General features: G+C 38.9%; 1 protein-coding gene across 5 annotated transcripts in view; it reads left to right on the top strand.

The window, feature by feature from the left end:
- Positions 1–12,370, top strand: part of syt1a (synaptotagmin Ia) — a 135,596-nt gene that overhangs the window by 32,840 nt on the left and 90,386 nt on the right. For 3 of the 5 annotated variants that reach the window (XM_026364115.1, XM_026364118.1, XM_026364117.1), the window contains exon 2: positions 3,716–3,771. The gene's annotated coding sequence lies outside the window, so the exon portion shown is untranslated. Of the gene's footprint in view, positions 1–3,715; positions 3,772–5,308; positions 5,449–12,370 lie in introns of all 5 variants that reach the window. The other 2 variants (XM_026364116.1, XM_026364114.1) reach the window with 1 other exon arrangement.

Here is a 12,370-nt window from a genome sequence, read left to right as displayed (position 1 = left end):
AAAGCCATGTTACCAAAGTGTGCAAAAATGTTATCCTGCTGTTTTTAATTGTTAGAGATTTGACCCTAAGAATGTTTTCCCTAGCCGTATACCCAATGCAAGGAGTTGAGTAGGAGGACCAGGCATATGTGCACTAATGGTTAACTAGTTTTTAGTCCTCTATCCACAAAAACCACATCACCAGAAACAAAACAGTCAGTGTGCATAATTACATTTCCTGAGAAGAGGTGTAAACTCCAGATGTTATTCTGAATACATCAGTATGGTGTGTAAACAGCTCAAAAGCAGGGGGATACCAGACAGTGCCATACGATAGCCTCATTACATCCCACAAAAATACAAGTGTCCCTGTGCAAAGGTTTGGCAAAATAGATGTGTATTCATCTTTTGGCAGTTTGCGAGCAGCCTGCTTGGTATCCTTCTGCCAAATTCTTCGAGCCAAATTCAAATGGATCATGGGTATGACTGTTGTCAAGGCTGCTGTCTGCTGGGAAGGAAACAACCAGCGTCAAGAAAAAACAATGGAGAAGGCTCCATCAAGCCTTCAAACTGTAAGGAGATGATATGAGATTTACAAAATAACGAAGGCTGTTGCTTCTCAGGGGTACTATCTCCATACCGGATATTGACTTTGTGTCCTTGCCACTGAACAAAGAGCCACCATTGTTCCTTAAACACTGGCCCCCTTGGCTTCTTATTAAAAAGATGTCTTAGAGATCTAAACATCAATATGAGCCTAAGCTTAATATCGTGTTTGTGTTTTCATGAGACCACTCTTCCTATTGCAAATGACTACTGCAATGTTGTGTAAACAGGGAAGCATTGTCACGATTCCTGCCTCAGCCATGTTTATATTGGTCCTTCTGCCTCTGTCTTCTGACATTTCCCGTCCACCCACCAGATGCCCTCAGTTTTTGTACCTCTGTCTCTTTTCCTTACTATAGTACTTCCCAATCCTGGTCATCAAGCCCCCTGCCCTGCTTGTTTTCCATCTATTTCTGCCCTTCCAGCTTTTGATTGACTCCTGATCCAGCTAATCGGCAATAGGTTATTTTGATTTATTATGAAGGAACTATTAATACCCATGGTCTTGTCAGTTTGCTTTTGTCCAACCAGCAGTCCAAAACCTGGAAATATTCAGTTATGACTGTTTATGCTCTTCACTCCATATTCTTTGGTGAAATTGACGTAGCAAAAGTCCCTGAAAAGGCCCGAGATGGGGCATAACATAAAACAATCCTCCATATTCCACTCCAGTGTGACTTGGTGACTCTGCTGATAATGAGACTGATGGCTTTGGTTCTCAGACAAGCAATGAAACCTCCACGATAATAATGTTTGAGCACCAGCAGGCTCCCAGGATGAATGTTTGCTGTGGATATTAGTGTAAAGGCAGGACAGCATAAGATGGCTCCTTTGAATATGAGAGCAGAGAATGAAAGACAGGCTACTGAAGTTGTGATGGTGCAATAGCAGTGAAATAGACTGAAACACACAGATGAGGATTTTTTGGGACAATTCGTCCTCGGGATTAGAATAATGAAAGATGACCAGCCCCATCATGCTAAATGTATTTATTTCAGCGCCAGCTGTGAAGTAGAGAGAAAAAAGAGCTGGTCATCATGAGTTCTTGACATTAGACAGCATCTCAAAACCCTTCAATTATTCTTTTGTATAATGTTCAAAAAAGACCAAAGCATAGTGGTAGACACTGATTTGGTTAATTTCATGGCTGTATGTGATCCAAGTGCATTAACATCTTATTTCAGACTGCCTGCAGTAATGTTTAGTTTTGGGGCTCTCAGTCCCCATCACTCAGGCTTAAAAGCCTATGTTTGACCCCTCCACTTAAAAATAGATATGTCTCTTCACTTAGCTTTTTGGGTATGATGCCAGTGATGCTAACCGGTGTTCCCAAGCATTTGAAGTCTATTTTAGGACCTTGCACGCCAATGGGCAGACGGTGAGGTGTTTGTTTTTCAAATGCACATGACTGTTACACATTCATGAAACACCTTTTCAGTAAAAGCACAGAGTTGGCTTTCAAAGCCCTCCTGCTGGCTTCTGGTAAATAACAGCCTCTAATTAGTGGCTGTTTATATCTTTCACGGAATCATCTTTTTTTGTGTTACGGGTACACGAGTGCAAAATAAAAAAGATTTAAAGAGAAGAAAACTTGTGCACTTCATTACGTTGTAGTTCTCAGTCCTGCTGTTTTGCACGCCCTGACATGGTGTTCTGTTGACCACTTTGCTTACATATAATTTAGGAGAGTAAAACTGGAATTATACTTCTGGGTTAAATCTCTGCTGTATGCCTGCTCTTTAGCCTGAAGCGTGGTTGTAAATGTCCTCCAGTGTCTTCTCTGTTTTCTGCTGTTCATCATCTTTCAGCTCCAACTCACACATCATCTGCTCAATTTCAGTCACCATTGTTTTTAGTGCACCAAAGAACACAGTGCCATAGAAACCCTACTTTAAACTAGTATTTTAGTGGTATAATTGAAGAGCAACACAGACACAACAGCATTCATTACAAGTACAGGAGTTCTCAATGGCGTATTCATGTGTTCCTAGATTTATGTTTAACAGCAGCATCCATGCAAGGTACAGTTAAAAACAATTTAAAACTTGTACCCAGCAGAGCTTTGGTTATGTCTGAGTTGGGTGTGTTAAGGTTTAGATCTTTCTCCAACGTTACATTTAGCATGGCTTTAATTTACCCAAGTGGGAAAATCTTGTTTTCCCCTTTTGTTGTAATGTTGAAGTGCTGGTTCCCACACATTTGCTGGGGCCACAACCCCATACAGATGCTGAATGAATGTTTTGAGGTTGAACTGCCAAAGCACATGTGCTTAGTAATGTGTGGAGACGACTGTCTGTTTCTGTCTTTTTGTCTAATTCATACACTGTAGCTCATTTGTCCTTTTGAACCTATTGAAGTGACCCAACACTGTAGTATTACCACTTCATGGTGTACGAGCCGTTTCCTGCAAATGAGACCACCAGTTATTGTTAGAAGAATTATTAACATTTTAGGATTGATGTTAGAATAACAAATACTGTAAAAGCTCAGAAGGAGAATTCAGTATTTGTTCTCTGTTTTAGAGTTCACACTGCAAAGGATGGTAATCATCTAATCTAAGGTACCTGTGATCTGATCTATTGATCTGACTTATGTATCTAATCTGTCTACTATAGGTGAAAATCTTTATATATTTCTTGACTGATGAGGTCACATCTGCTTTTTTTCTCCTGTTTCCTTGACTCAGAAACTGTTTTCTAGAGAAAGGTTTAGATTTACTTAGTTTACATATCTGCCTACTTCTTTTCACCTAATGGTGGACATTTGGAAATGTATTTTGTACTGAAAGGTGTTAATTAGGGACTGCTCTTTTGGTTAACTACTGTAAAACCTTTGCCTTCAGGCGGCTGTAGATTTTATTTAAGATTTTAGCTCATAATGCTGGACATCTTTGCAGTGACCCACTAATTAAATTTTCAGGGAAACCTTATTTATCTTAATGAAGTTATTTGACACAGTTCATTTCTTTGTCCTATGCTGTGTGGAATAAACCGGCTGAACCACTTGTGTGGATACTATATTGTCTTTATCCCATTATGTTATATTTCCCTGTGCAACATGTGTGTTAAAGACTAATGTTTTATTTTTTACATATTTACAGTAACACTGACAAAATAATTATTTTTTTCAGCAAACTGCCATTTGGGAAAAGAAGACGAGAGGAAATCCCCCCAAACTGAAGCAATCGTAAGTACCTGGCCATTACTTTTTGGTTGAATCTATCCTAACACCTGTCTGAGTCTGTAATGGACAGTATAATGTAGACAATTTACAGCATACTAGACAACCCCAAATTCCTATTTGCCCCAGTTTTGTAAAATTGTAAACTGGCCTAATTATATTTACTGAAAAGGGCATCTTCCCCTCCTGTTATTCTCTGACGCATAGACACAGTATCAATCAAATCAGTAAATCCAACAGGGAGTCAGGATGCTTGATGGCCTCTGGTCTCATTTGAGATGCAGACATTGTCCTGTTGCATCCTTTAATGAGATCTGGAGGCGTGCAATCTAATATTCACCACTGAGGCTCCAACATGGCCTCTAAGCCTGTAGCCCAGAAGGCTGTGTGTTAATTCAATGGAGTGAAGTCAGCTGTGATCAGAGGGACTGGAGTAAGCATTCAGTCAAGAGGATGAGAGACATAAGCTGTTTTTCTACATGATGACCCTAACCACACTAACCCTAGCCCTCCTTCTACAGTATAGCTAACAGGTCGTAGCCTCGTATATGGCTGTCGGGGAACACGACTGAATATCATTTCCCTGTATTTTTAATGCACATGTAGTTGGAGATGTTTTACCTATAGATCCTATGCAGATACACATTTACAAAAATTAGTAATTAGCATCACTGTCTCATTTGACTTAATGGAGCACCCACTCCTCTCCTGATAATGAAGCTCCCTGCGTCTGTCCCAGCTGTCACCAATGATGATTGATGCACTGTGTACTTCCCACCTTCACTTCCCAGTTTCCAGTGCTGTTTATACCTGATCTCACATTCAGAGGTGTCTCAGCCTCATCCTATTAACAGGCATATTAATCATCAGCTATGCCATATGACTGGGTTAAAATCCTGTGTACCATGCATTCACATTTTGCCAGAAGGAAGACAAGATTTCATTCCACTTTATAAAAGTGGCATCTTGTTCAGCAGCCAGTGATAATCCCCAGAAAGAATAGTTTCCTACTGTGCCACTAATCCCCCAGGTTTCCTGTGGTCCGTAATAAAAACAAAATGACCAGAATTGCTTTGACCAAATTATCCATGTGATAAAAGACTAGCCTTAAGTGCTTCCACCATCAGAATGTGTTGTTTTGCAGAGTGAATTAATTGTTCATTCACTTACAGAACATGCCATTTAGGAGAATTTTTAAAAACATTTAGTAATTTGTGTTTTGGCAGCGTTTTTTTCTTAATTTGCGTGTGTTTCATTGAGTTTGACCTCCTCTTGGCATTTTCAGTGTTCAGATAGCAGAGGAACATTGTTGTGCTGAATGGTTTTTAAATTCATTTTACCTCTAAAACAAGTCTTTAACTTAATAAGTGGCTGTAGCAGAGTGCGCCTACCTATTTATGGGAAGTTATCCTCTTGCTAGGTTTGGTTTAGCTCCACTATAGATGCTGTTTTAGTTTACGATTTGTTGACACATCCAAATATATAAATGTGTTGAATGTTTTTCCTTGATTTCTAATGCCGGCCTTACTACTCATACTTTCAGAGAAGTGATGCATCTGCCAGTGGATGTCATGTCACTCTGAGCTCATTGGGACTTACAGCCATTTCATTCAGCCTGTAAGCTCCTACTCAGCCAGGTCTCCCAGAGAGAGTGTGATGTGACTTTCAACCATGTGCTGGAAGGTAGTGGTTTACTCAGAAGCATAAATAAGTTATCAGAAATGTTCAGCATAGCAGCCACTGTATTTCTTGGTAGGTGTACCAAGGCTCTGCTTTGTTTGCGAGAGGACTGAATTCACTGTAACAGACTCAGTGTTAGAGTGTGAATTTAATATAATGTACCCTCATTAACATTGACTGAATTTCTGGAGATATAATGCAGCGGTGACTAATGACTGACAGGATACTATTATTCAGTCAGTGTGCTACATTATTAGATCATCAACTATACACAGTTTGGAGTTGTCATAGATGCAGAATATGCAGGATACTGAAATCTCTCCATAAGTTGTATGAATTACTGTGAAAATAGGTACTATTATTAGAGTTCTGCTCATTATAAATAGTTTGGATGATTCCCTGACTCTTCATGTAGCTACCATGATGTCATGAATTTGACATCCCAACATAATTTCCTCTAAGCGTTCACCAACACTCATAACTAAAATACTGAATCCATTGTTTTAACTAAAGAGTGTTCCGTCCTCCTGTTCTTACTGACCATCAAGTCGCATTTGGGCTTGCCAACTCTGCAATTAGCAATTAAATTATATTATAAGCAATTAGAGCTTTGAAAAGAGGCCAAACAATGTGCAATATTCTGTAGGAGGATAAATAAGGGTATTTATTGGACTCGGATAAAAGTTAGCAGTTAAAGCATGTTTTATGACAATATGTCTGGCTTTGTACAATAACGTTAATAACAATTCAACCAGCACACCAGAGCTCTATCAGTCACAGTCTCAGCCACTTTCTTTCTGCTTGTCATTGACAGCACAAAATGAAATTCTCCTCCTTCGCTGTCAAGGTGAGTATTCAGCTATGTTTCCTTTTCGGAGGGAACAGACAGGTCTCCTTGTCCCCCCTTTTAATCTTGCTTTGCTGCTATTTAATTTCCGTCTTTGTTCATTAAATCAAATCGAAGTCTGTTACTCGATAATGGTGGGGTGACACCAGGCGGACACGATTTCATGCCACTAACTGTCTTTGTATTTTTGTCAAAGACGAGACAAAAAAATGCAGTTTTTAATTGATGTTATAATCTACATTAGAAAGAGCAGAGAAGATTCATACTGCTTACTCATAGTAGCAATGAAGTGGGAAATGTGAGCTGAGTAATTTTAAGCCAATTGTGAAAAATATTTTTCTGTCTAATAATCGTTAACTTACAGTTGTTATGATTATGCCTCATGTGGGGGCAGTTTGGGCAGTTTTATTGCCCATTCTTGCTCACTGAAGCCAGCTAATCATCCAACCTTGTTTTCCACTGATAATTGCGTAATGAAGGCAAATAGATAGTTAAGTGAGTGATGTTAAATGTTTCCACCTGTGCTTAATAGGTTAGAGAGTCATTTATTTTGAAATGGTCTAAAAAAGCTCTGATATGGTAAGATGAAGCAAGAAACGCAAGCACATTATCAGATAACAGCCCTGTGCTTTCAGTTAAAACCCATATACCCTGTTGCAGATGTTACAAAACTAAACTTATAATAAACTGTGCCTTTAATTTAAAAAACAGACAGTCACTGATTTTCAGTATTCAAAATACCACTGTTGAGCAATGCATGTCTTCATTTACAGCAATTTCCACCCACGGTTTGCTGCATATAATCACATTGGAGCCTAAACAATGCATATTTTCCTACAACTGTGTGCTATTTATTTATACACGGTTTGACAGTGGTACAGACGTGTGCTCAAGGCCGCCACGCAGTGTTTAGTAACCATCAGTTGGAGTGGCTACCCTCTGACAGTGCAGCTCTTATGATCCTTACGTGGTGAGAGAGAAAAGAGTACCCTCTGGATAAGCTTAAGAGAAGACGAGACATGGGCAGAGATGGCCTGGCCTGTTCAAAATGGCCAGAGGGATGCCATTTCCCACAATGCTCCACTTCCCCTGGCACCTTGGTGTTGATCTGTCTTTTGTGAGCCAAAGTGTCTGAGACACATTGCGGTCACCATGGGCTGGAGGAGATATGACAAATACAAAAGACTGACCCTGTTTGCTTCTCTCTCTTGGGAGAAGAATGTGCGGCTCATTGATATTGTATGAGCTTAGCTGTTAAAACACTTCTGGATTCTTTGGAAGGCTGTCAAATCCATTAGAGAAGTTTCAGAAGGTTTGCATACATCTTTGATATTAAAAAAGAGCTGCACTTTAATAACACTGGTTGAATATTTACAGTCCTTACAGAGCAGTCCCCGTTTGATACAGTGGATGTAATAATTAATCTACGAGCTGCTTTGTTAATCAGTGGGAGAAATTAAAGTAATCCAAATTTCTACTTAGTTAAATTTTAACAATACAATGTAAATTACTGTAATCAAACTTGATGCCAAAAGATTTTAAGAATTAAAGACAAGCATTGCAGCAAAACCAAAGACCAATATGTATATTATGAAGCTTAAAAGAGGACATAATGTGGAATGTCATTACGTTAATAATGACAAGCAACCACAGCTTTGATAGATTCTTCCAGCTCAGGTCCACCAAGGCTCCGGCCTCCAATCTTTTTCATCTGTTGTTACACCAACAAAGAGATTTTTTCCTCCTTCACACAATTTTCCTTGAGAGAGCGTCCACTCTGAACTTTTTAACATGTTTCACCTGAAAAGAGTCTGTGTGTGTGTAGTACAGTAGTTCTGTAGTTTGGATGTTTGGAGACAGCCTTCGAACTTTTGAATTAATCCATTTTCTGTTCATGTCTAGACAGTTATAAGAAAAAAAACAAGGCACTGTCATCTCTTGGAGTGTGTTAAATAAACAGCAGGTTCTTTGTGCCCCGGGTTTGTCTCCTGAAAGACACTTTGGCTATACCATCATATGGACCAAACTAGATACAAATACTTCATTTTTATTATTATTTTTATTAAGTGATATTATATTTCTACTTCAAGCAATAAAATAAAACACCAAAGAAGCTGGTGCACTTACTGTATATCTAATGAAGATCAGTGGACAAACTGGAGTGGATCCTAATTTTAAAAGCTAAAGGCCATTTTAAAAATGTTTTTGCTATTTTAAGATAAACTTTTGCGCTTAGTTAATGAAACTAACATGGTGCACGCACCCATGATTATCACCATCTATAGTTTGATGCATATCTAATAGCCTGCACATTCACAAGACTGAGCAGCCTTGGTGTAAGGAAAGTCAGAGCAAAATATAGTCTTAGAACAGCACAGAAAAAATGTGTGCAGTTTGGCAGCAGTGACCCAGGTGTACAAATTAAACCACGACCCTATGAATTATCTCAGTTCCGTGGTAAGTGACAGTGGTCGTTAGCCATGTGCTAACACCCATTGAAGGGTCTTAGCTGCAAGTAGCAGCATATTAATCCAAAAAACAACCTCAAAGTGTAAAAACACATTTCTCACCAGCTTGCAAACGGCTCTTCTTTGGATTTACATAAAAAAATAAAGTCACACATTAGCATGAAGCACTGCAGACGCATGGCTCATAGCTATTATTATATGATTTTCTAAGTGGGACCAGAAAAACCAAACATTGAAAAGACAATGAGCAACTTGAAGGCGACTGTAAAGTCCTGTTGTGGCCCAGAGTGGAGAAGACAAGCTGTCAACACATGTTGATGTGACTGAAATGCATTGTACACTTACACTGAACATGACTTATTACTTGATGATGGAGAGAACTGGAGAGGAGAAAAGCATGAAAGAGACAGGAAGATGCAGTTTCAACCCACTCTACTGATTGCTGGCAGGAAGAGGCAAATAGTCTCATCTCATATACCAAAAGTGGCAGAGATGATGGTAGGCATCATATTAACAGGATCAAAGCCTCTGCATTTTAATCTGTTCCTCGACTATGTGAAATATCTAGAGCGGGAAAAGCTTTTAAAACTGGTCTTAGATCAGTTTCTGGTGACTCATCGTGAGCCCAAGGCACCTCCAAACCGAGGCAATGTCAGTACCGAGACACGTTTGCTTTAGCAGCACCACAGAGACGCCAATACATGAGGTTGGGGAAAAATGAATACAGTTTGAGTGGGTGTGTGTAGGTTTAAGGTAAAGACTGTGGGTTTAATCCCTCTTTCAACTCCTAAGGAAGCGTGGGTGGTGCTTTTTTTGGGATTACATGTAGCTCAGTAATTATTGTTAGACCAGTAGAAGGGTACTCTTGCTAGAAGAAACAGACTATGCACATTCAAAACAGATGAGCACAGATAATGCTCCACATTCCACATTTGTCATTTTACAATACTGGACTCTATGAAAGGTTGGACTCGTCCATTAGCCCACAAACATGCATGTAGGAAATTGAGACAGATAACAGGGTGATGCATGGAGCCTTTCAGTCAAAAGGGACTATTGAGCCAAAATGTCACCATTCATAGAGCTGAAGATACTTTTATTCTCCCTTATCTTTAAATTGAAATACCTCTGAGTTTGAGCTTTTTCAGTTCAATTCCTGTGTTCTTAGAAAGTTTATTCAGACTTCTCCCACTCATAACTGTTTCCCAGAGCAACAAACAGTAGGGATGTGTTTGTTCCACCTGCTAAAATGTCTTGTGATTGTGTTAGTGTGCTGTAACAAAGAATGGCTTGGAGACGGTGACAAAACTTCATTATTGAGGAATTTGGGCCCAGTTTTCTGTTTTCGTATAATGTTTTATCTAAGTTAATAATAAGTTTGTTTATCTCGTATCAGTGTGTAAGCTCACAATTTTTTCCTAATACATTCCAAACAGTCCAAAGACAAATGGATATAGTTGTTCTGAGATGATGTTTAGTGCTATTATTCTTGTTTTAATCATTAATTAGTATTTTTTGGAGTTCTCATTGCCACTGAAGTGAATCAAAAGCAAAGCAGACATTTGTCCTTTGTGCCTGCAGGCTGCTTTGAATCGGGCTATTGGACTGCTAGGCTGACTCGGGAGCAGTTTAGTTGCCTCTCATCTGTGGAGCTGTTGCCCGTCTCTCACCCTCAGTGCCGTAATGACACTGAAGCTAACGTAATTACGCTGAATTGTGTGTTTAGCAAACTTAATCTTGCAGGGAAATATTTAAACAGACCACAGAGGTGAGCTCCATCACACTGATGATGTCTGTTCAGCTTGAGACTTTGCATGTGAGAGCTCTTGGCCTTAAACTCTGATTTTTACTATTTTTTATTATTATCAGGACTTTTTTTTTGCTGCCTTTGTAATTAAACACTTCTCCTCATCCCAGGTTTTGACATCCTACAAAGGACTCATGGGCTCTTTTTCTTTTCTTTTTTTTTTTTAAGATGATCATTTTTTGGATGTTAAATGATTCTGGGTATTGTTTCATGCTTCAGCATCTTAGTCTAGATCAATATTTTCCAACCTTTTTGGATTTTTGATTATGGCTGCAACCAACTAAGTTGTCTAATCCATAGATTATTGAAACAAATAAGATGTAACATTAGGCTACAAAAATCTCAAATTTCTACCAAAAAAGACGAAGGTCAGCTTCTCCATATGGTCTTGTGATAGTGTGATAGTGTTGCTCTTTTCTGAGAGCAGATATTTCCCACTGCAGAGAAGATGCACTCTAGTGGACAGGGTGAATGTTGCAGTTGAGATCAGGATCAGAATTAGGATTAGGATCAGTGCAATGTGTGCAAATTGTGCATTGGTCATACAATGTGCATCGGCCAGAATGGCTTTTGCTATAGAACTACTGATAAAAAGCAAATCAGGTAATTCATTATTTTTCAACTTCACAAACCTGCAAATCAGCTTTCTTTTATCTTTTCATCACGTCAATCCATGCTTTTTCTACTCATCTTTTTTTCCAATGGCGCTGGAGATAGTCAAGTTATTGTATCTGTAAATTTATATTAACCATTCAATTTGGACACTAATGGTTAGAACAGAGATGGTGTGCACTTATTCAACTTCCATTTATTTATTTCTAATTACCGCTAAGCTAGCACAACCTTGAGTCTTTCAGCTAAAGCACAGCAGGTCAGCTGAACATACTAAATCAGTTGTTCCTAAGCGACTATACGATTCAATATATGAAGCATGTTCTCAATAAATGAGTAATTCATAAATGTTTATTTGTGCTTAAATGAAGTATTTCTCAGCAACTACTTTTAAACACTACATAACCACTTATGACCTTAGTTTAGTTTGTCTCAGTTTCCTTATAAGTAATACATAGGCATTCTTAGTAAACACTCAAATGCAAAATATTAAAAGTTAATAAATGTATGTTTAATTTTAAGAGTATGTGCAGTAACACAAGTGATTATCATAAGAAACACGGTGGCTGTATTTATATTTCCACAGCAAACACTTTAATAATGGGAAAATTGGTTCAGCTAATAAAGCTGTAATCAAAAAAAGGAGTAGAGAAGTTTATGTTTTTCATTTCACATTAAATGAGGTGGCCTCAAATGCTGTAGTTGCATCCGTGAGCTGAGCCTCGCAAAGCAAAAGGGATTTTTCCGCCTAGCAGACGGCAGTCTGAGCCAAAACACCCAGATGCTTGTTTAATGCTGCACTGGCTCACAGTCGGCTGTAAATTGAACATGGGACTATAATTCTGGGTGTCTGTTTGTTGTGTTCAAACACTGGTGAACCTTCTGCCTGTGTGGCTTCATCAACGCTTCCCCACTTCAGAGAGGATTTTTAATTTCTCTCCTCCATGTTTGAAGGTTGGGAACAAGCTGAGTCTGACACAAGAAGACGAGGCATGAGATGAATTTTTTTCTTTTTAATGTTGTGTTGCTTCATCCTCTGTGCTGTTTAGACCGTGTTACAAATTCTATTTGGTTAATGTGTAACTTTACCATTAGCACTGCGTCAAAGTAGGTTTGCAGTCGAGTTGCTAGGTGACAAAACGGCTCCTAAGACTGTGGTGTTATTTCTGAAAACTACGTCAGGTTTTTCAC

Source organism: Anabas testudineus, chromosome 23 (genome assembly GCF_900324465.2).
Source record: "Anabas testudineus chromosome 23, fAnaTes1.2, whole genome shotgun sequence".
Classification (NCBI taxonomy): domain Eukaryota; kingdom Metazoa; phylum Chordata; class Actinopteri; order Anabantiformes; family Anabantidae; genus Anabas; species Anabas testudineus.
Note: the sequence above shows the minus strand (reverse complement) of the source record. Positions and strands in the feature narration are given on the sequence as shown.